Source organism: Nomascus leucogenys, chromosome 6, assembly GCF_006542625.1.
Source record: "Nomascus leucogenys isolate Asia chromosome 6, Asia_NLE_v1, whole genome shotgun sequence".
NCBI classification, from domain to species: domain Eukaryota; kingdom Metazoa; phylum Chordata; class Mammalia; order Primates; family Hylobatidae; genus Nomascus; species Nomascus leucogenys.
Genome location: NC_044386.1, coordinates 94,612,963 through 94,633,431, shown reverse-complemented (window position 1 = coordinate 94,633,431; position 20,469 = coordinate 94,612,963). Strand labels below are relative to the sequence as shown.

At 53.1% G+C, this 20,469-nt stretch overlaps 1 pseudogene; it reads left to right on the top strand.

The window, feature by feature from the left end:
* Positions 1–14,115: 14,115 nt before the first annotated feature.
* On the top strand, positions 14,116–14,431 carry LOC101179127 (annotated as a pseudogene).
* Positions 14,432–20,469: the final 6,038 nt, after the last annotated feature.

Below are 20,469 nucleotides of genomic sequence, written 5' to 3'. Positions count from 1 at the left end.
AAGCTCGGAAAAGGGTGTTTGCAAATATCTGGCACACAGTAGGTGCCGGCATTCCCCTGTCCAGCACTAGTGTATTAGGGGGCTGGAGAAGGGCTCCTTGATCTGTCCCCTCATTTCGGTGTATTCAGTGAGGGCAATTTCCAGACTCCTGCTAGGGCAGGGCAACTGTCTGAGGAAGCGGCGATCTCCCCATCCCTGGAAGGGCCAGGAATGAGGGTGCTGGGGGATGTGCAAAGTAGCCTGGGTGAGGCTCCCTCCATGAGGCAGACCGGCGCGCAGCCTGTGAGGCGGGTGGAGTGAAGCACGCCCAGCCAGGAATGGTGTGTTGCAAAGAGAGGCTGGAGAGGGGGAAGGGGTGCCTCTCCCTGGGCCATCTGACTGTGGATGAGAGCCCCTCAGTGCTGCTACTTTATCTGAAGGAATCTGGTCCCTCGAAGCTCCTGGGCTGCCCGAGGACTGGGAACAGGTATGCGCAGTGGGGGAGGGGAGGGCAGGTGGACATGCCAAAGGTCAGAGTCAGTTCATGAAGCAAAACTATCCCCTCAGATCCCAAAGGTAAGTTCTGCCTGAGTCAGAGCAGAGCAGGCCTGAGGCTGCAGGTTCCAAGAATCACCAAGCAGCTGGAGCAGCTGGAGCTGAGGAGGAGGGGCTGGGTGCTGCAGGTAGGAAGAGGAAGAGGAAGTGAGGTAACCTGGGGAACGGGGGCGAGGGGTGGGGGGAGAGTGTCACTTCATTTAGAGCTGGAAGGACCTTAGAAATATAGTCTGGAACCATATAGGGAGGAGACACTCAGAGAGGGTTGGGGCTTTCCCCAGGTCACACAGCAGGCTGGGACAAAATCCCAGATCTCCTGGTTCCCAGCCTGGGGCTCTTCCTGCAGCCACACTTTAGCGACAGGAAAACACATCTGTGTGCGGACAGCTAGGGGTCACACAAAACATCATTCCCTTAACCCCAGCCTGCAGCCCCGCGGGTCACAGGCTATTCACTGCTCTTGCCCCTTACCAACTCTGCTCGCCCCTCCTCCTCCAGCACCGTGCCAGCGACCCTGTCCCTGCCCTACTAGCGGGGTGGAAGGAGGGCTGTGTTCTTAGCCCTTGGGGTCTAGGACGCTCAGGTTGTGTGCTCAGATGTGCCCAGTGGTCTCTTCAATTTCCCTGAGTTGGAATGGGACCCAACCAGGCCACGATGAGCAGCCATCTGAGACAATAGGGGCTAGTTAAGATTTGCAGCACTGCTGAGCCTTGTGTTAATTCAGGGACACCTCACACAGACAGCAGCCCCACTCAACAGTATGTCTATTCCTTTTGGGCATCACTTAAACACCCTGGACTGCCAAAGAAAGGACGCAACACTGGGGGACTTGGGAGCTACTTTGTAACTTTCTGAGCCTCAAATTTCCTCATTGCCAAAAGGGAGCAGTGAGAGACCTGCCTTAGCAACTGTGGTGTCGGCCAACATCAGTGTGGGAAATTGCTTGTAAACTCTAGGAAGCTCATAGAGTGTCCCCAGACTATGAGCTCCTGAAGGCTCTGACCTTGCCATTTTCCTCCCTGTACCAATGGTCGTGTGTGGAGCCTATAGAGAATGAAGGCAATCGATACAAGATAACTGCCTTGGGAGCTCCACATGTTTTTAACAGGACTGTGGTCTTGCAGAGATGTGATATTCTAATCAGAAGGAATCGTGTGAATAAAATCAGAGAAGAGAACAGTCTGTCCTTATATGGCCTTCCTGGGTGGAGTTAACACAGAAAGTAGTGTAGAAAAGGAGGTTTCTTCTCACCCCACCCTACCCCCACCACCACCAGGTCTGCCCAGGTTCCACATGCGACACACACACTCCTCTTCCATCCCACCCCAGACACTGGTTACTTCTCCTGGCTCCCTGGGAATGCAAGGTAAAAGGTCAGCTCCTGAGCCTTGGCTCATTATGTTGTGGTTATTAGTAACAATGGTTCTCCCTCTAATGAGGCCACACCTGCTATTTACAAATCTCCTTCCTTGGAGGAGCTCCCTTACCCCAGAGGAGGGTGAGGTGGAGCTGGCAGCTACTCTACAGGCAGAGAAACAGAGAAGTGTGGCAGCTTTCCCTAAGACACACAGCAATGCCCCCTTCCATCCTTGCAGACCCAGCTATAGACACTGCCTCCTCCAGAGAGGCCCCTCAGACTGCTTTTGCTGCCCTGTCTGCCCTCTACTTCCTCGTTGCTCCCTCTCCCCTCCCAGAAGAGGAATATCTCAGTGTCAGTGGTTGGGCATGGAGCTCCTACGTCTATCTATGAGATAATTGATATCTCATTTAATTCTTACAACCATATGAAGCAGGAGTTTGAAAAACAAGCACGCTGAGGTTTGATCTACTGACCTGTGTGGCTTAGGCAAGCCCCTTAGCTCTCAGCTCACTCATCGTTACAGGGACATGACTTGCTACAGGGCTCCAGTGAGTTCACAGCTTGATTTGTAGTAAGCTTTCAACCAGTGGTAATGTTGCAGGAGAATAGGGTCTGGAGGCAGGGAACCTAAGGCCAACTGGTGCTGGATATCGGAGACTACTCTTCAACCCCTCCTTTTTCTAGGTGGCAGTTGCTGCATGGTAGTTGGAATCCCTCCTTTTGCTGTATGGCAGTTGCTGAGTGGCAGCTGGAAAGCGAAAGTGCCTCTGATTGGTCCCCTCCAGCAACCCATCAGACTGGTCGTGGGCCTACTCTTCAACCAATCAGACTGGTTGCGGGCCAATCAGAAAGTTGCAGGGTGAAACAGTGGGAAACCTCTAAAGGGTATATAAACCCCAGAAAATTCTGTAACCAGTGCTCCTGAGCCTCTTGCTGGAGGTTTTGCTGCCTTGCTTGTGCCTTTTGTCCAATTCTTTGTTCAAAACACCAGGAACCTGGGCAACTACCCTCAACCAGTAACAGTAGCTCTAGAGGAGGAGGGGGAGGCCACTTATCCACATAGCCAAGAAATGGAGAGCTAGGATTGTCCCTGGAGGACTGTGTGACTCCAGTGCCTTCTGAGGGAGGGCTCAGACACAATTGTTGTTCAGGAACCCGCTGCCACTAAAGCAAGCAGAGCCTGAAGCTGGGCTGTGTCGGTGGCCATCAGCATGGACTCAGAGCATCGTAGGGATCTGGGTTGGATAGGACCTGGGCAGGAGGACAGAGCCATGGGGTCTTATTGGGGTGAGGTGAGCCACTTTCCAAAAGTGTACTGGGAAATCAGGGCATCCTTCTGCATGGGAGGCTGGGGGTGGGGGCAGCCTGCTGCTTTGCCACAGTGAGCAGGGAGTGGGAGCCTCTCAGACTCCAAAGGAGCCCCCCCACTACCTCCAGAGAAAATCAGAGTTGCTCAGAGGGGAGGCCCTAAGACTGAGAAGTGGGGCAGGCTTTCACTGGGCCCCTTTGGAAAACTGTATCTGCTGGCCTGTTGGCTAGAAAAACAACAGCAACAACAAAAAACCATGCACAATAATTTAGGGACCCTGGCCAGGTGCGGTGGCTCATGGCTTTAATCCCAGCACTTGGGAAGGCTGAGGCAGACAGATCACTTAAGGTCAGGAGTTTGAGATCAGCCTGGCCAACGTGGGGAAACCCCATCTCTACTGAAAAACAAAAATTAGCCGGCGTGGTGCACAAGCCTGTAATCCCAGCTACTCAGGAGGCAGAGGCACTTGAACCCGGGAGGCAGAGGTTGCAGTGAGCTGAGGTCATGCCTCTGCACTCTAGCCTGGGCAACAGAGTGAGACTGTATCTCAAAAAAAAAAAAAAAAAAAAAAAAAAAAAAAAAAAAAAAAAAAAAAAAAGATTTAGGGACTCCTGCAGAGGAGAGGAACATTCTTTAATTAACTAACAGCTAGGATGGGCTGATTTTCCTTCTCTCCTTCCCATCCTTCCTTCTGTCACATATTGAAGATCTCTAGGTTTTATGCTGGCATTGAGGGTACAGCAGTAGATGGGTCCCAGTGCTGTCTCCCAGACTTCAAACAGACCATTGCCCTCCAGTGAGATGGGTGCTTGTGTGGAGGTGGGTCTGCCACAGTGGGAGAGAGGCCTCAGGAACAGGACTGCTGGGCCTTGGACTCGGGGAGGGTGGGACTGTGATGTCTCACTCTGGCTGTGCCAAAGCCCAGCCATTGGAGGCTTGGTGCTGGAGGCAGCAGGAAATATTCCCTGCCTGCCTCCACAGAGAGCTTTCTAATGCCTGTGTCTAACCGGTTACTCCTAGCTTGGAGTCTCCTGTGGTTCCTCAGTGCCCTCAGGTTCCAGTTCCCCACTCTTGCTTTGGCATGTCTCCTGATTGTCCCGATTGTCTCCCTAGCCAGCCAAGGTTCCTTTCAGGTCACACCTCCACGCTTTGGAATATGCGCTCCGTCTGCCTTGGCTGCTTGTCTGGCTTTCCTTGCTAATTCCTGTTGGCCTTTCAGACTCAGCTCAGAGGCTGGGCACGGTCGCTTATGCCTGAAATCCTCCCACACTTTGGAAGGCAGAGGCTGGAGGATCACTTGAGCCCAGGAGTTCAAGACTGACCTGGGCAACAGAGCAGGACAAATAAAAAAAATTTTCCAGGCATGGTGGCACGCACCTGTGTTCCCACCTACTCAGGAGGCTGAGGTGGGAGGATGACTTGAGCCCAGGAGGTTCAGGCTGCACTAAGCTGTGATCAGGCCACTGCACTTCAGGCTGGGCAACAAACCAAGACCCTACACAGCCCCTGTCAAAAAAAATCAGCTTGGGACCCCTCCTCCAGGAAGCCTTCCCTGAGCTCCAGGCTGGGTTTGGTCATCTCTTCGGAGGTCCCAGAGCGTTTTGAACTCACCTCCATTTTAGCCTCAGCTCCCTGTGCTGAAATTGCCTGGCTGTAAGCCTGGCTTCTCTCTTATACTGGGGAGGGACCTCCTCCAGGATGGGGCCTGGGTCTGCCCTTGGGCTGTGACTCTAGTGCCCACCACAGGGCTGAGTCAGGCTGTAGTTATGGAGTGAAGGTTTAATGGTGAAGGAGGGCTATGCACATCTGAAAGGGAAGAAAGGCAGAAAAACCTACCCAGGCCCACAGATGAGAGCCTGAAGGAACCTCTGCTGCCCAAAGCTCCCCTAAAGCCCCTGGACTCCCCCTCTCAGCCACTTAGGACCCATGACACCAGCAGTAGCCTGTTTCTAGCCCCTATTTCAACATGGGGCAAATGAGACGCAGAGAGGGCCAGCTACCTACCTGGGGTCTCAGGCAGGCAGCTCCAGAACCCAGGTCTCCTGAAGGCCTGTCCAGTCCATACACCAGGCCTCCTCCTGGTTCTGCCACTGCCTCTCCATCCCCTCCTCCCCTCTCAGACCTAGGATGGAGAAACACCTGGCCGAGCTCCACCTGCCTGCCTCATGCTGCCTGCAGCCCCCTCCTTGGAGGCCATAAGCCTAGGGTAGGGGTGTGAGAAGAGGAGGGGGACCCCTGCAAAGAGGGGAGGGGCTGATGCATTTCCCCCTGTGCTGCAGGAGCTGCTCCCCTACCCAGAGCCTGGACTCCTGCCAGCTGCCCTCATCACCTCTTCTCCCCATCCAGGGCCTCTCCCTGGGGATCCCCTCCCCCGGCCTCGGCGCCCTGGGCAGAGCCATCACAGCTGTTTCCAGGGTGGAGGTTGGGGCCTGGGCCTGGGCCTGGGCGGGCCCTACCCACAGCCCTGACTCCAGCCCAGTGCCCGCCCCTCGCTTTGGTCAAGCCTTGGCGTTCATCAGGAATCACCTTCCCCCAGATCCCCAGTTCAAATGTTTTGGGGGGCCGCCAACCCAGCTCCTCCTTGCCCCACCATGCCCCCTCCCCCAGTGCTGGGGCACCCTCCCCTCCTACCGTGGGCAGGCCAGGTGGACTATCATGGAAGCCTTTCTAAGGCTGGCTGGGGCGGCTGGGTCTGGCCAGCTGGTTGGCTGCTGCCCCCTCATTAGCGGCCCACTGGGGTTTCCGTCACTTAGGGCTGGTTACCAGGCAACCGCGTCCAAGGAGGGCTTGGCTCTGGCTCAGGGCCGGCACAGCGGCGCTGCTGCTGAGACGGGAGGTGAGCAGCCAAGCAGGGAAGGAGACTGGGGTCACGGTCAGGAGGCCTCCGGCTCCCCAGAGTAGGGGGGCAGTGCTTCAGAAACTCCATGTTATCATCTCACCTTAGACTCACAGCCTGGCCCCAGAAAAGGGGTTTTGGGTCCTCAACACAGCCATACTCAGAGCCCTCAGGTTTCCTGGAGGTTGAGGGGAAGCTGAGTGGGAGCAGAGAAGGGCACCCTTCTCCCTTTTGCATCTGGGGGTGTGGCCCTGTGGCCTTCTTGCCCTGAGTAGAGGTGGGAGGGGTGCAAGGAGTCGGATTTTCCAGTGTGCAGGGCTTAGGCTTTGGATCTAAATCCTGCCCTAAACAAAAACAAATAAACAGAAAGAAATCTAAAAATAATAATGATAATAAATAATAAATCCTGCCCTGCCTCTCATGCTTGTGCTTTCTTGGGCATGGTTTTCTTTGTTTTGTTTTTTTGTTTTTTGAGATGGAGTCTGGCTCTGTCACTCAGGCTGGAGTGCAATGGTGCGATCTCAGTTCACTGCAACCTCCACCTCCTGGGCTCAAGTGATCTTCCCATCTCAGCCTCCCAAGTAGCTGGAACTACAGGTGTGCATCACCACGCCCACCTAATTTTTCTATTTTTTTGTAGAGATGGGGTTTTGCTATGTTGACCAGGCCGGTCTCAAATTCCTGGCCTCAAGCAAACCTCCTGACTTGGCCTCCCATAGTGCTAGGATTACAGGCATGAGCCACCGTGCCAGCTGTGGACATGTTGATTGCTTCTGTGAACCTTGACCACCTCCTCTGAAAAATGGGATGGTAACCCATCTCTTAAGACGGCTTGCAGGGCATGAATGCTCAGTGCAATGCCTGGCACATACCCATCCGTTCCCTCCCTCCACACCCCAAGCTTCCCACATTGCAGGGGGCAGGATTACAGATGCTGACCGCCCACACATGGGCCACCCACCATTGCCAAGTGACCCAGGAATATGCCATCTTTATGTCCAAGAATAGTTCTGGGCCCTATGTGGTACATTGTTCCCCTCATCCCTGCTGACTTGTTTCTTTAATTTAACAAACACTCCTAGTCTTTACTATGTACCAGGCACTGTTTAAAATGCTTCACAAATATTAGCTCATTTAATGTATTTAATCTATTTAATGGATGAAGTCACTTAGTCCATTTATTTTGTAATCCATTTACCGGACTAAATGAGGTGATGCCGAGGTGGATGCAGAGAGCTGTGTGGGAGGGAAGCCTGGCCACATCTCTTTGCTCTGCCGGGGCAGCTTCTGCTGCGCAGCTGGGTTGAACGCCAGTCCTGCCTCCTGCCTTCTGCCACAAGGCCAGCCTGGGATGGTGGAGCCATGGGCAGGTCAGAGTTTCAGGAAGAGCAGTGATGGCTAATTAAAACTTCAGCTCAGGGAGGCCCCCTTGGGGCAGGGATTGCCTCAGTCAGCTTCCCTGGGGGAAGTTCCCTAATTGGACCCCTGGGCTCTAGGAGTGATGCAAACTCACCAAACAGATGGGGGCAGGCAGGGAGGGAGGGGAAAGGGGGAAGTAAACAGGCTGGCCAAAAAATAACAACAACCCTCTTCCCATTGTGAGAGATGGTGACTTTGGAGTCCCCAGACTGTCACTTAGGAACTGTGTGACTTTGAATCAGTTGCTTGGCCTCTCTGAACCTCAGTTTCCTCATTGAGAAGTGGGGATAGGAAAACTTTCAGCCCTGGAGGGTTGCTATGAGGAGACCTGTGCAGAAAGTACATAGCACCATGGCTGGCTCAGAAATAGGCACTCATACAATTGGAGCAACTGTCACAGTTACTGCCATGGTCCTCTCTTATCCATCATTTCATTCAGTTCTCAGAGCATTCTGGGAGAGAGGAGAACAAGCCTTCAGAGCAGGTAGGGGGTTGGCTTCCCAGCTTTCATAACCAACAGTCTGGGTCCTGGGCCACGTGTGGAGTGTGGAGGGGCGGGGGCAGGGGATGCTGCAGAAGATCAGGCAGAAGGTCACTGAGCAGCCTGCGATGCAGATGGACCCAGAGCCTGCCTGTGGAGTGGAGAGGACTTGACTAGGCAGAAAGCAGCCCACGGGGCAGAGCCGGAGGCAGCCAGACAAAGGTCTGAAGACCAGAGAAAGTGCAGAGTGTGCCAGGAGCCCTGGGGAGCCAATGGGGCTAGAGATGGGTGAGTGACAGCCACATGCTACCCTGCTGAGAGTTGGAGTCTGGCCCAATGTGGCCAAAGTCTTCCCTGGGTCCAGGGTGCTGAGAATGACTTGTGCCAGAAGGGTGGGCCGTGAAGAAGGGAGTCTCGGGGAGGGGAGAGGGTGCTAGGCTTTTCCTTTCTGGATGCAGCAAGGTAGACTCCCTAGCTCCCCTGTCCTCATTCCAGGGAGCAGACAGTGTCATCTCCAATTTGTGAGGCCTCTAGAGTCACTGGCCCCTTACCAGCTATTCACAGAGGGGCAGGAGCAGGCCAAGGTCCAAAAGAGCCAGGTGTGGGGTGAGCCCCAGAACCCTCCAAGGTGACCCAGCTCAGTGGTGTCACTCTGTTCTCACAGGCCCTCTCCAAGACCACCCAGTGCCACGTCTGCTGGCTGCAGCAGGCCTGGAATCCTCAGGACAGGCCGTGGGCCTCCCTCCGGCTCGGTCACTCCCCAGAGCAGAACATTCTGCCCCCAAGTTCTTGATGAAACCCTCCCAACAAGCAGTGGCTTCAGAACACCGATCTCTTCCCAGAGAGAAACCCAGGGCCAGATGAGATATGGAGGAGACCAGAACGCATTTCAAAGAGCTGATCATTGCTAATAAATCAACAATTCCTGAACAAACACAGCCCACCCTGCACCAGCTCTGGGCTCCCTCAACCTCCCTCCAGACCCTATTCTGCAGCCCCCTTTGCTCCAGCAGTCCCCACCTCCTGTCAACCAGGCCATCTGTAGCTCAGGCTTCAATTAGTTCAGTAATTAGCACCTCATTGGGCCTGTCTGCCTGTGAACAGCTCCCCTGTGGAGGGTTTCAGGAGGTCTCCATGACCTCAGGGCCCAGAGCTGGGGCAAGTCCAGGCTGGCAAGGCCCCAGGTGGCCTCCCTGCACCTCAGCATAGGGAAGGGGAACCAAAGAATCCCCCAGGGAATTGGGTAAGGGGCAGGGAGAAGAGTGTCCACACCCAGAACAAGGCTTCTCCGGTAGTTCCGGGGCCCCTGTGTCAGCTCCACACACACCTCCCTCAGCCATCTCTGTCTAGTCAGTGTGTCCCCTGGCTGGGGAAGCCAGGAGGATGCCGGAATCCAGTCGAGGTCAGGTCAGTAAGGGAAAGTCTCCATGGGTGGCTTTGGCACAGCCAGGGATTTAGAAAGAAGCTTGGCTTATCCCTTCAGGCCTCCATCCAGGGCCTCCTGGCTCTCTCTGGCGTCACCGCCTGATGACCCCTCAGTCCCTGGCATCCATCTTTCACCTGACAGTCCTTCAGCTCTTGAAGAGAGTAGAATGCCCCCCAGCCCAGCCCATGGTTAGGCTGCAAGTGGCTGGATTATGGGCTCTGGCTGGAAAGGCTGCCAGAGCTGAGAGCGGGGCATAGGGGACAGCCTGTGTGGTGGAGTCAGAGAGAGCCTCCAGCCAAGAAAGGAAAGGAGAGGTGAGGTGCTGCCAGGGGACGTGTGGGCACCGTGTCACAGTGGAGTGGCTCAGGGGTAAGGGGAGGTCGAGGCTTCCTCTTGTTGAGCTCAGATTCCCCATCTTTAACATTGGAACAAGAATGGTCACAGCCCCCACCTTCCGGAGATGATGGCAAGAGGTGGGTGGTGTGGTGAGCAACGGAGCAACGTAGTGGGAAGCCAGCAGCAGTGGCACAGGGCAGAAGGTGAGCATTCCAGGGAAGCCCCCTGTTGTCTCCTTCCCTGACACAGAGCAGCACTGGCCAGGGAGAGAGGTCTTGATGGGGGGTGGGAGCCCACAGTGTATAGCTGGGGCTTGGTGAAGGGAACACAGATCAGGCCCAGGGAACCAGTGTGAACAGCGCAGGTGAGAGGTGCAGGTTACCCACACAGGCTGGAAGTCAGCCTTGACCTCAGCCCCCAGACTGAGAGGCGTCCTTGGGCTGACCCTGAGCCAAGGCCAGTCATGAGATTAGAACCCCAGCAGCAGGAGCCAGGCAAATGCCCTGCAGCTGTGGAGGAGGCTTGGCTGCAGCAGCGTTTGACCCCAGAATGGGCCTCCAGCTCCTTCCAGCAAAGTCCCACTGCTGGGAAACTGCTGCATCACTCTCCTGGTGCTGACACCCCCTGTTAGTGTCTCCTTGCTTAGATTAGTATTGCCTTCTTAGGGATACCCTGGTGACAAAACCAGCACCAGCCACCTAATCCAGGCCCAGATATCAACTTGCCACTCTTGGCTGTGGGACTTGAAGCAAGCTTCTTAACCTCTCTGAGCTCCAGGGTCTTTGACTGTGGGATGATGAATTGTGCCCCCAGATTTGTGGTGGGGTCAGGTGCCCAGTGTTCTAATGCCACTGGATCAGGCCCAGCAGGCAGTGAGCCTCAGTGAACCCGTGTTCCTCCTTCCTCAGGCCAATTCCTAGGAAGCAGGCAGGACTCTGAGAAGATGTGATGCCAAGACCAGCTTGGTCGTGGAGACCCTAACCCAGCGGCGCTAGAGGAATTAAAGACTCACACAAAAATATATAGAGTACAGAGTGGGAAATCAGGGGACTCACAGCCTTCAGAGCTGAGAGCCATGAACAGAGATTTACCCACATAGTTATTGACAGCAAGCCAGTGATAAGCATTGTTTCTATAGATTATAGATTAACTAAAAGTATTCCATATGGGAAACAAAGGGATGGCCCGTAATAAAAGGATAAGTCTGGCTAGTTATCTGCAGCAGGAGCGTGTCCTTAAGGCACTGATGGCTCATGCTATTGTTTGTGGTTCAGGAATGCTTTAAGCGGTTTTCCGCTCTGGGTGGGCCAGATATTCCTTGCCCTCATTCCGGTAAACCAATAACCTTCAAGATGGGCATCGTGGCCCATCATGAGCATGTCACAGTGCTGCAGATATTTTGTTTATGGCCAGTTTTGGGGCCTGTTTATGGCCAGATTTGGGGGCCTATTCCCAACAATGTGGGGCTGAAATCTGCTTTCCCTTCTCTAGGAAGAAGTTCTGTGAAGGCCAGAAAGCCAAAACCACCTCCTCAGTCTGCCATTTTTCCACAGGCTTGTGAAAGGAACTGGATCATCTGTTTGGGGCTTCTAAAAGTTATTAGGGGCCAGGTGCAGTGGCTCACACCTGTAATCCTAGCACTTTGGGAGACCAAACCTAGAGGATTGCTCAGGCCCAGAAGTTTGAGACCAGCCTGGGTAACATAATGAGACCTTATCTATACCAAAAAAAGAAAGAAAGAAAAAAAAGCCAGGCGTGGTGATGCACACCTGTAGTTCCAGCTACTCAGGAGGCTGAGGTGGGAGGATTGCTTGAGCCCAGGCCAGGAGGTTGGGGTTTCAGTGAGCCGTGATTGCGCCACTGCACCCCAGCCTGGGAGACAGAGCAAGGCCCTGTCTCAAAAACAAAAACAAAACAAACAAAACAACAAGAACAAAAATAACAGTTACTAGGCTCTGAGGAAGGTTGCCTTTGGAGACTGAGTCACAGAACTTGACCTCTTAATTACTGACCTTTTGTTATAAATTAATTTCCTTCCTTGTTCCTGGCTTAGACCAGATGGCCCTAAGATAGAAGACCCCTTGACTGAGATGAAAGACCCCTTAACTATTACATCCTTAATGTGGAATGTCAAATATACTCTTCCCAGAAAAGAAACACTGTCTTTAACCAACCAATTGCTGTAACTATGTATGAAAAATGATGTAATCCTGTTTACATCCTTGCCTATATAAATGACCCTCAAATCTCTCCACTTCAGAGCACCTTGGACCCCATTTTTTTGGAGCCTGTGCCTTCCTCAAACTTTGCACTCCAATAAACTCAGTATTTAATCATATTGCCTGAATCTCATCATTCAGGTTGACAGGCTCAATGCAGAGGGGGCAGGGGATAGACAGTCATTCCAATAAAGCCCTCTGCTTTCAAGCCTCCCACCCCCATCGCAAGCTGTGCTCAGCCCAGACTAGCCCATCTTCGTCCCAATCCCAGCCCATTCTAATCCCAGCTCCCAGGCCCAGTTCTGTCCCCATTCCTAACCTAATTCTGGGGCAGTAGCCAGGGAACACAACAGGACACTCCTAATGGGAACAAAAGGCCTGGAAAGGGGTTGTTCAATTTTTTTTTTTTTTTTTTTTGAGAGAGTCTCACTCTGTCTCCCAGCTTGGAGTGCAGTGGTGAGATCTCGGCTCACTGCAACCTCCGTCTCCCAGGTTCAAGCAATTCTCCTGTCTCAGCCTCCCAAGTAGCTGCCCGGCTAATTTTTTTTATTTTTAGTAGAGACAGGGTTTCACCATATTGGTCAGGCTTGCCTCGAACTCCTGATCTCAGGTGATCCACCCGCCTTGGCCTCCCAAAGTACTGGGATTACAGGTGTGAGCCACCGTGTCCAGCTGAGGTTGTTCAGTTAAAAGGAAGGGACACAGAAACCTCCACAGCTCCCCATTTGTAACAGGCAATCGGAGGCGCGACTGCGGCCCCTGCAGCCCCTGCACAGACCTCCTTGCCCATGATGTTTCTTCTGAGCAGAACCCTCCAGAGGCCCACAGGGCCTTCCTGTGACCCACACCCCCAGCGCTGTGTGCTGACATCTGACTGCAGCCAGTGGGAGGGCAGGAGTGGCAGCCTAACCCCGCCTGGTATCATGGTCCCTGTTTGTTTCCAGAAGGTGCAGCATGCAACTCCTGAAGGCAAGAGGCCTGCGAAGGCATTCAGGGCAACTTGAGAGACTGCGCCCACTGCTCGGCCAGGCTGTGGGACTGAGGGTGGTGGTAGGGAATGCTGACGAACCCAAGAAGTAGATCTGGGTTCAGACAAGAAAGGCCTGCTCAGGCTCTCTGGGGCCCAGCCGACCAGAACCATGTCTGCGCTCATGAACAGCCTCTTTATTTCTCAGCCAGGGCCTACCGAAGGCTGAGCCACCTCTCATCCACTCCTACAAGCCCTCTGGCCCCCAGTGCACCAATGGATTGAGGGGCTCCATGACTGGCTGGCCCTGTGCTGCAGGTTCAGTGGGGTAGAGTGCTATCCCAGCCCCCAGAGCTGTAGCTGGGAGTCAGTCCCTGGGAAGCCAGGACTCTGTCACTATGACCTGATGTGATTCCACCAGGGAGCTGGGCTCCCCACCCCATGACAAATTGATACAGTCCTCACAGAACAGAAGAGGGGCCCTCCCTGTACTTGTGAATGTGCTCCTGAGGCTGGGAGGGTAGGGTGGAGTAAAAGGCAGGGGACCCTCACTCTATGCTGAAGGGGCTGGGGGCTGAGATTGGTGCCCTGTCTTCCTGGGTTCAAATCCTGCTTCTGCTACTTCTTAGCTGTGCTGCCATAGGCAAGTCACTTCATCTCTCTGGGGCTCAGTTTACACAGATATAAAAAATGAGGGCCGGGCACGGTGGCTCACACCTATAATCCTAGCACTTTGGGAGGCCGAGGCGGGCAGATCAGGTGAGGTCAGGAGATGAAGACCATCCTGGCTAACACAGTGAAACCCTGTCTCTACTAAAAATACAAAAAATTAGCCAGGCATGTTGGCTCATGCCTGTAGTCCCAGCACTTTGGGAGGCCAAAGTGGGTGGATTACCCGAGGTAGGAGTTCGAGACCAGCCTGGCCAACATGGTGAGTGCCCGTCTCTACTAAAAATATAAAAATTAGCCGGGCATGATGGTGAGTGCCTGTAGTCCCAGCTACTCCGGAGGCTAAGGCAGGAGAATCACTTGAAGCCAGGAAGTGGACGTTGCAGTGAGCTGAGATTGTGCCACTGCACTCCAGCCTGGGTAACAGAGGGAGACTCTGTCTCAAAAAAAAAAAAAAAAAAAGAGGGCCCTTTCCTGTTAGGGGAGAGCTGTCTGAGGTAAGGGTCTTGGACACCGTTTCTTGTTTTCATCATATGCACAGAACAGCCGTGCTGCAAAGATGGTCAATGTACCTAAACCGAAGAGCCTTCTGTAAGAAGTGTGGCAAGCATCAGCCTCACAAAGTGACACAGTATAAGAAGAGCAAGGATTCCTTGTATGCCCAGGGAAAGAGGCGCTATGATCGGAAGCAGAGTGGCTATGGTGGGCAGACAAAGCCAATTTTCTGGAAGAAGGCTAAGACCACAAAGAGGATTGTGCTAAGGCTGGAATGTGTTGAGCCTAACTGCAGATCCAAGAAGATGCTGGCCATTAAGAGACACAAGCATTTTGAACTGGAAGGAGATAAGAGAAAGGGCCAAGTGATCCAGTTCTAAACTTTGGGAAATTTTTCTTTCGATTTGAAGAGAAAATGTTGAAGCCATAGAAAAATTACCTGTAGGAAAATAAATACAGTGATATTCTTTAAAAAAAAAATGAGGATAACCATTAACCACATCCTGGGATAATCAGGCAGATCAACTGACTGTGAATATGAAGAAGCCAGTGCAGAATGGGCACAGCAATGCCCAGTGCTTCTAGAGAAAGTAAGCCTAAGGGGTGGGGAAGGATCCCAGCTGGGCTGTGCAGCCTGGAGTACACATGCGTGTTGGGGACTGTCTGGCCAGGAACAACCAAGAGAGCCCCCCAGAGTATAGGCCTGCCTGGGGCATTCCCTGCCCCTCCCAGCCACCCCAAGCCTGAAGGCTTCACCGCTCCTACCCCTCCCCATTGCCTTTCCAACCCTCCTGCCCACCCCCAATGCCTGTGGACAAGTCTAGGGCTGTTGACTGGGATCCCAGTGCCATGCCTCAAATGGAGACTTCCTGGCCTGGCAGGACTCACAGGAGCTTAGAGGACCAAGGAGAAAAAACGTGCACTCATGCACACATGCACATGCGAACACATGCGTGCACACACACAGAGGGACACAGAACCAGCCAGGCACACACATGCAACCATGGCCGGCAACCAACCTTCCCTCCCTCCCTCCCTCCTCCCCACTTCCTTCCTTCCCTCCCTCCCTCTTTCTTTCCTTCCTTACCTCCCCTCCCCCTCCCACCCCCTCCCCTTCTCCCTCCCTCCCTTCCTTCCCTCCTTCCCCCTCCCTTTCTCCATCTCCCCCTCAGTCCCTCCTCACACTTCCTTCCCCACCTTCTCTTCTACCCCCTCCCCACCTTCTCTTCTACCCCCTCCCCCATCCCCACTCCCTTCCCTCAGACCACTCTGCCTGGCCCACTATGCCAGAGTGTGCATAGCCTCTGTGCTATCCACAGGATACCTAGAAACGCCCCCAGCCTCTCGTTCTGGGTCCAGAATAAGCAGATGCCTTGGGGGTAGTATTGGGGTGGGGGTATTCAATCACCCCTGCTCCCCTCATAGCCTTCAGTCCTGTGCCTGGCACCCACTGCTTTGGGGTTTCTATTTATACCTAGTTCTTTTACCAGACTAGCAAAGGCAAGTTTGCATCCTGGCCGCACTCCAGCCTAACTCTGTGACCTCAGGCAAGTCATTGGACATGGCTGGCCCCAGTTTTCTCAACTCAAAATGGGGCTGTCATGCCTTTTTTTTTTCTTTGGAGACAGGGTCTCATTCTGTCACCCAGGCTGGAGTGTGGTGGTGCCATCATGGCTCACTGCAGCCTTCAACTACTGAGCTCAAGTGATCCTCCCACTTCAGCCTCCCAAGTAACTGAAACTATAGGCATTGGCCAGGCGCGGTGGCTCACGCCTGTAATCCCAGCACTTTGGGAGGCCGAGGTGGGCAGGTCACGAGGTCAGGAGATCAAGACCATCCTGGCTAACACGGTGAAACCCCGTCTCTACCAAAAAGACAAAAAATTAGCCGGCTGTGGTCACGGGTGCCTGTAGTCCCAGCTACTCGGGAGGCTGAAGTGGAAGAATGGGGTGAACCCTGGAGGCGGAGCTTGCAGTGAGCCGAGATTGCGCCACTGCACTCCAGCCTGGGCGACAGAGCGAGACTCTGTCTCAAAAAAAAAAAAAAAAAAAGAAACTATAGGCATGTGCCACCACACCTGGCTAATTTTTAAAAATTTTTTGTAGAGACAAGGTCTCGCTCTGTTGCCCAGGCTGGTTTCAAACTCCTAGTGTCATGCCTTACTGGGTGTGGAGGGAAGATCTTGAATGAAACACAACTAGTACGGTGCTTGTCTGCTTACTCACTCTCATCCTCCAAGGTCAGAACTGGCCTTCCTCTCTGGGGACAAGTGCCCCTGGACAGCCCCTAGGGATGGCTGAATGCACAGATCGCCCAGCTAGTTCCCCTCCTTCCTCTTTAGCCCAGAGGAGGAGGTATTGGGTGGGCCACCCCCACTCAAAGTAGTTTCATCACTTACTGCCCGGGACCTCACCTGCAGGGTCATCCCTGTTGGGCACCCACCTCCCTTCCACCCCATCTATCCTCTACCTGCTCAACTCCTGCATCTGCAAGGCCTGGAGGGTCTCTTGCTCCTGCCCCCATTTTCCTATCTTTGTCCTGAACCCCACCTGCCTTCTCTTTCACAATCCCCTCTCTTGCCAGGGTGTGGCTCCCATGGGGGCCTGGGGTCCACAAGCCTACCCAGTTCCCTTCATCCCCTCTTCTGCTTTCAGGTCTCCAGCCCAGGCTGCCTCCATCCCACCCCCACCAAGCTGGAAGACCAACACAATTTAGACAGGACTTGTGTCCCAGCTGCCTCTGGCCCCTCAGTTTCCTCATCTGTAATTTAAGAATAAAAATACCGGCTGGGCGAGGTGGCTCACGCCTGTAATCCCAGCACTTTGGGAGGCTGAGGCGGGTGGATCACGAGGTCAGGAGATCAAGATCATCCTGGCTAACACGGTGAAACCCCATCTCTACTAGAAAAAAATACAAAAAAATTAGCTGGGCGTGGTGGCAGGCGCCTGTAGTCCCAGCTACTCCGGAGGCTAAGGCGAGAGAATGGCATGAACCCAGGAGGTAGAGGTTGCAGTGGGCTGAGATCATGCCACTGCACTCCAGCCTGGGCGACAGAGCAAGACTCTGTCTCAAAAAAAAAAAAAAAGAATAAAAATACCATTCGGGTGATTTGGTTCATGCCTATAATTCCAGCACTTTGGGAGGCAGGAGGACTTCTTGAGCCCAGGAGTTTGAGACCAGCCTGGGCAATATAGTGAGGCCCTATCTGTACAAAAATTTTAAAAATTACCTGGGTGTGGTGGCACACACCTGTGGTCCCAGCTATTCAGGAGGCTGAGGTTGGAGGATCACTTGAGCCTGGGAGGTCAAGGCTACAGTGAGCTGTAATCATGCTACTGCACTCCAGTCTAAGCGACAGGGCAAGACCCTGTCTCAAAAAAACAAAAACAAAACCTATGTTTTGGTATATTGTAAGACTAAATTAGAAAACCTATGTATCAGTCGGGTGCAGTGGTTCTTACCTATAATCTCAGCACTTTGGGAGGCCAAGGTGAGTGGATTACCTGAGGTCAGGAGATTGAGACCAGCCTGACCAATGTGGTGAAACCCCCTCTCTACTAAAAATACAAAAATTAGCTGGGTGTGGTGGCAGGCGCTTGTAATCCCAGCTACTCAGGAGGCTGAGGCAGGAGAATCTCTTGAACCCAGGAGGCGGAGGTTGCAGTGAGCCAAGATCATGCCATTGCACTCCAGCCTGAGTGCAGTGAAAAAAAAAAGAAAAAGAAAACCTATGTATCTGGCATACAGGTCAATATAAACAACAGGAAAGGATGGATAAATAAATGAACTAGACCTGGAGTCTGCTCCCCCATTACAATGTCCCTATGAAGCCCCACTTTTAGAGGCAGTCTAGCTGGGGGAGGTCAGCCGAGGGTGGCTCAGAAAGAGGGAGAAGGCTGACTCAGGTGTCAGGATGAGGCCTTGGGAGGCCCAGCGGGGCTTTCTCTGACTCAGGAAGTCTAGAGCAGTAGCCCAGGGCCTGCCCTGTGCCTGGGACCCAAGGTCCTTAGCTTTCAGCAGAGGATCCACGCAGGGCCACTGCCAGCCCAAAGGCACCACTTTCTGCAGACAGAGCCCTGGGCCAGGACACCTGACTTGGGAGGGGAGCATGTGCTGGATTTCAGGAGCTAGATGCTACTCTGGCTGGACATCCTGTGCCTGGCAGGAACCTGGTGCCCTTAGTGACTCTGAGGATGGCAAAGGGGCTTACGTTTCTCCAGGCCAACTCCCCACTCAGCAACTTGCCCAGTGCCCATGGCCTCCAGGCCCGCTCCTCCCCAGGCTTCATGCCCCCTCACCCCTTAGTACTGACTGTCTCAGCATGGATGGTCATAAAGCAGGGTTGATGTTAGGCTTTGACCAAAGGTCAGGAGATTGAGAAGAATGACATCCCAGCTCAGCACAAGCAACGGGGACAATTAAACAGTAGCCGTCCTTGTTTGAAAACCCATCAGAGCCGTTTCCTGTGCTGCTACACCCCACTCAGGTCACAGCTTGCTGACGCCTTCTTGGGTTTCTACCCACCCCCATCCCTGTTTGAAACGCCTGTTCTTTTATTCTTATTTGTGGCAGTTTAGCCCTCCTCCCCTGCCTCTGCAAATCAGATATGTCTCCATTTCGGAGCCCACTCAGGCAGCTTGCTAAACTAGGGGCAACTATCAATGCAGGCTGCAACTTTCAGCTACAGTTTATCTTTGAAAAAGCTGCACCCATTCTTACATAGTATTCCCTTGTCCACCCACACAGACACATAGACAAAGGATGGTAGAAAGAATTTTTTTCTTCTTCCTCATGCATTTGGTCACTTTCCCATCTCATGTTTAATTTGTTAAAGCCAATCTCAGACACATTTTGGATCATGAACACCTGTCACAGGTTTATCATAAGTTGGGAACAAGTTTAGGAAAACAAAACACAATCGAGTCCTCCAGCATTGCGGGAAAAGCCGTGTCATGCAGTGATTTGGAGCACGGATACTGAGCCAGATGGCCTGGGTTGCAGTCCCAGTTTTGCCTCTTTGTAGCTGTGTGACCTTGAGCAAGTTTACTTAACCTCTCCGTGCCTCAGCTTCTCACTTGTGAACAGCAGATAATAATAGCACTCACTTCATGGGTTTGTTGTACCTGAAATCCAATTTAATCCAAATTACATGTATCAATTTTAATTTTAATTTTTGTAGGGGGAGTGTCTTGCTGTGTTGCCCAGGCTGGTCTTAAACTCCCAGCCTCAAAAGATCCTCCCACCTCAGCCTCCCAAGTAGCTGGGATTACAGATGCACGCAACCACACCCAGGTAAATGTTTTATGTTTTGTAGAGACAGGGTCTCACTATGTTGCCCAGGCTGGTCTCAAACTCCTGGGCTCAAGCAATTCTTCCACCCTCACCCTCCTGAGTAGCTGGGATTACAGACGTGAGCCACTGCACCCAGCCTTAAATGAATTAATACATATAAGATCCCGGCCAGGCGCGGTGGCTCATGCCTGTAATCCCAGCACTTTGGGAGGCCGAGACAGGCAGATCATGAGGCCAGGAGATGGAGACCATCCTGGCTAACACGGTGAAACCCCCTCTCTACTAAAAATACAAAAAATTAGCCTGGCGTGGTGGCGGGCGCCTGTAGTCCCAGCTACTTGGGAGGCTGAGGCAGGAGAATGGCGTGAACCTGGGAGGTGGAGCTTGCAGTGAGCCGAGATCGGGCCACTGCACTCCAGCCTGGGGGACAGAGCGAGACTCCGTCTCAAAAACAAACAAACAAAAAATCAAAAAACAAACAAAAAAACACAAAAAAGCATCTAAGATCCCAAAGCAGTGGCTAGCACACAATAAGCATGATCTGAGTGTTGGCTGTTATGAGCAAGTTTATATAGGAGAAGAAGGAGGAATGTTAGATAAGGTTGTTTAACTATGTACAGGTCTGGTTAGCTTTACAGGGCTGTAAAGCTGTCACATTCGTATCAGCTGCAGGGGTTAAACCTGGGTCACACCAACTGGGACCATCCCTCTAAATTGCCAGGTGTGGGCTGTTCATCAGAAATACCAACTAACGTTTGTTATTTTGTTTTATTTTTTCAGGGGCCTTAGGGTAGCTTGCTTTCTCAGACCTCAGCCTATATCCCTGAATGATTATCAGGAAAATGTTTTAATCCAGCAAGCCCTGGGGAATGGGAGATGGCAGAGAGGATGGGAGAGCAGGGGAGCCTGTTCCACCACAGCCAGATGGTGCTTGGCCGAGCAGGAAGAGGACTGTGTGGCCACTAAGCTGGGAGGTGCTGGGCAGTGAGGCCTGGGATGCATCTGTGGTCCTAGGCATGGGAACAGCATTCGGTGCAGTCATAGTTCCTGGCTGCAGGCCACACTGTCTTCTGAATCCTTGGCCCACACAGAGCTCCCTCCTTGAGTTCTCAGAGCCCTGGCCAGC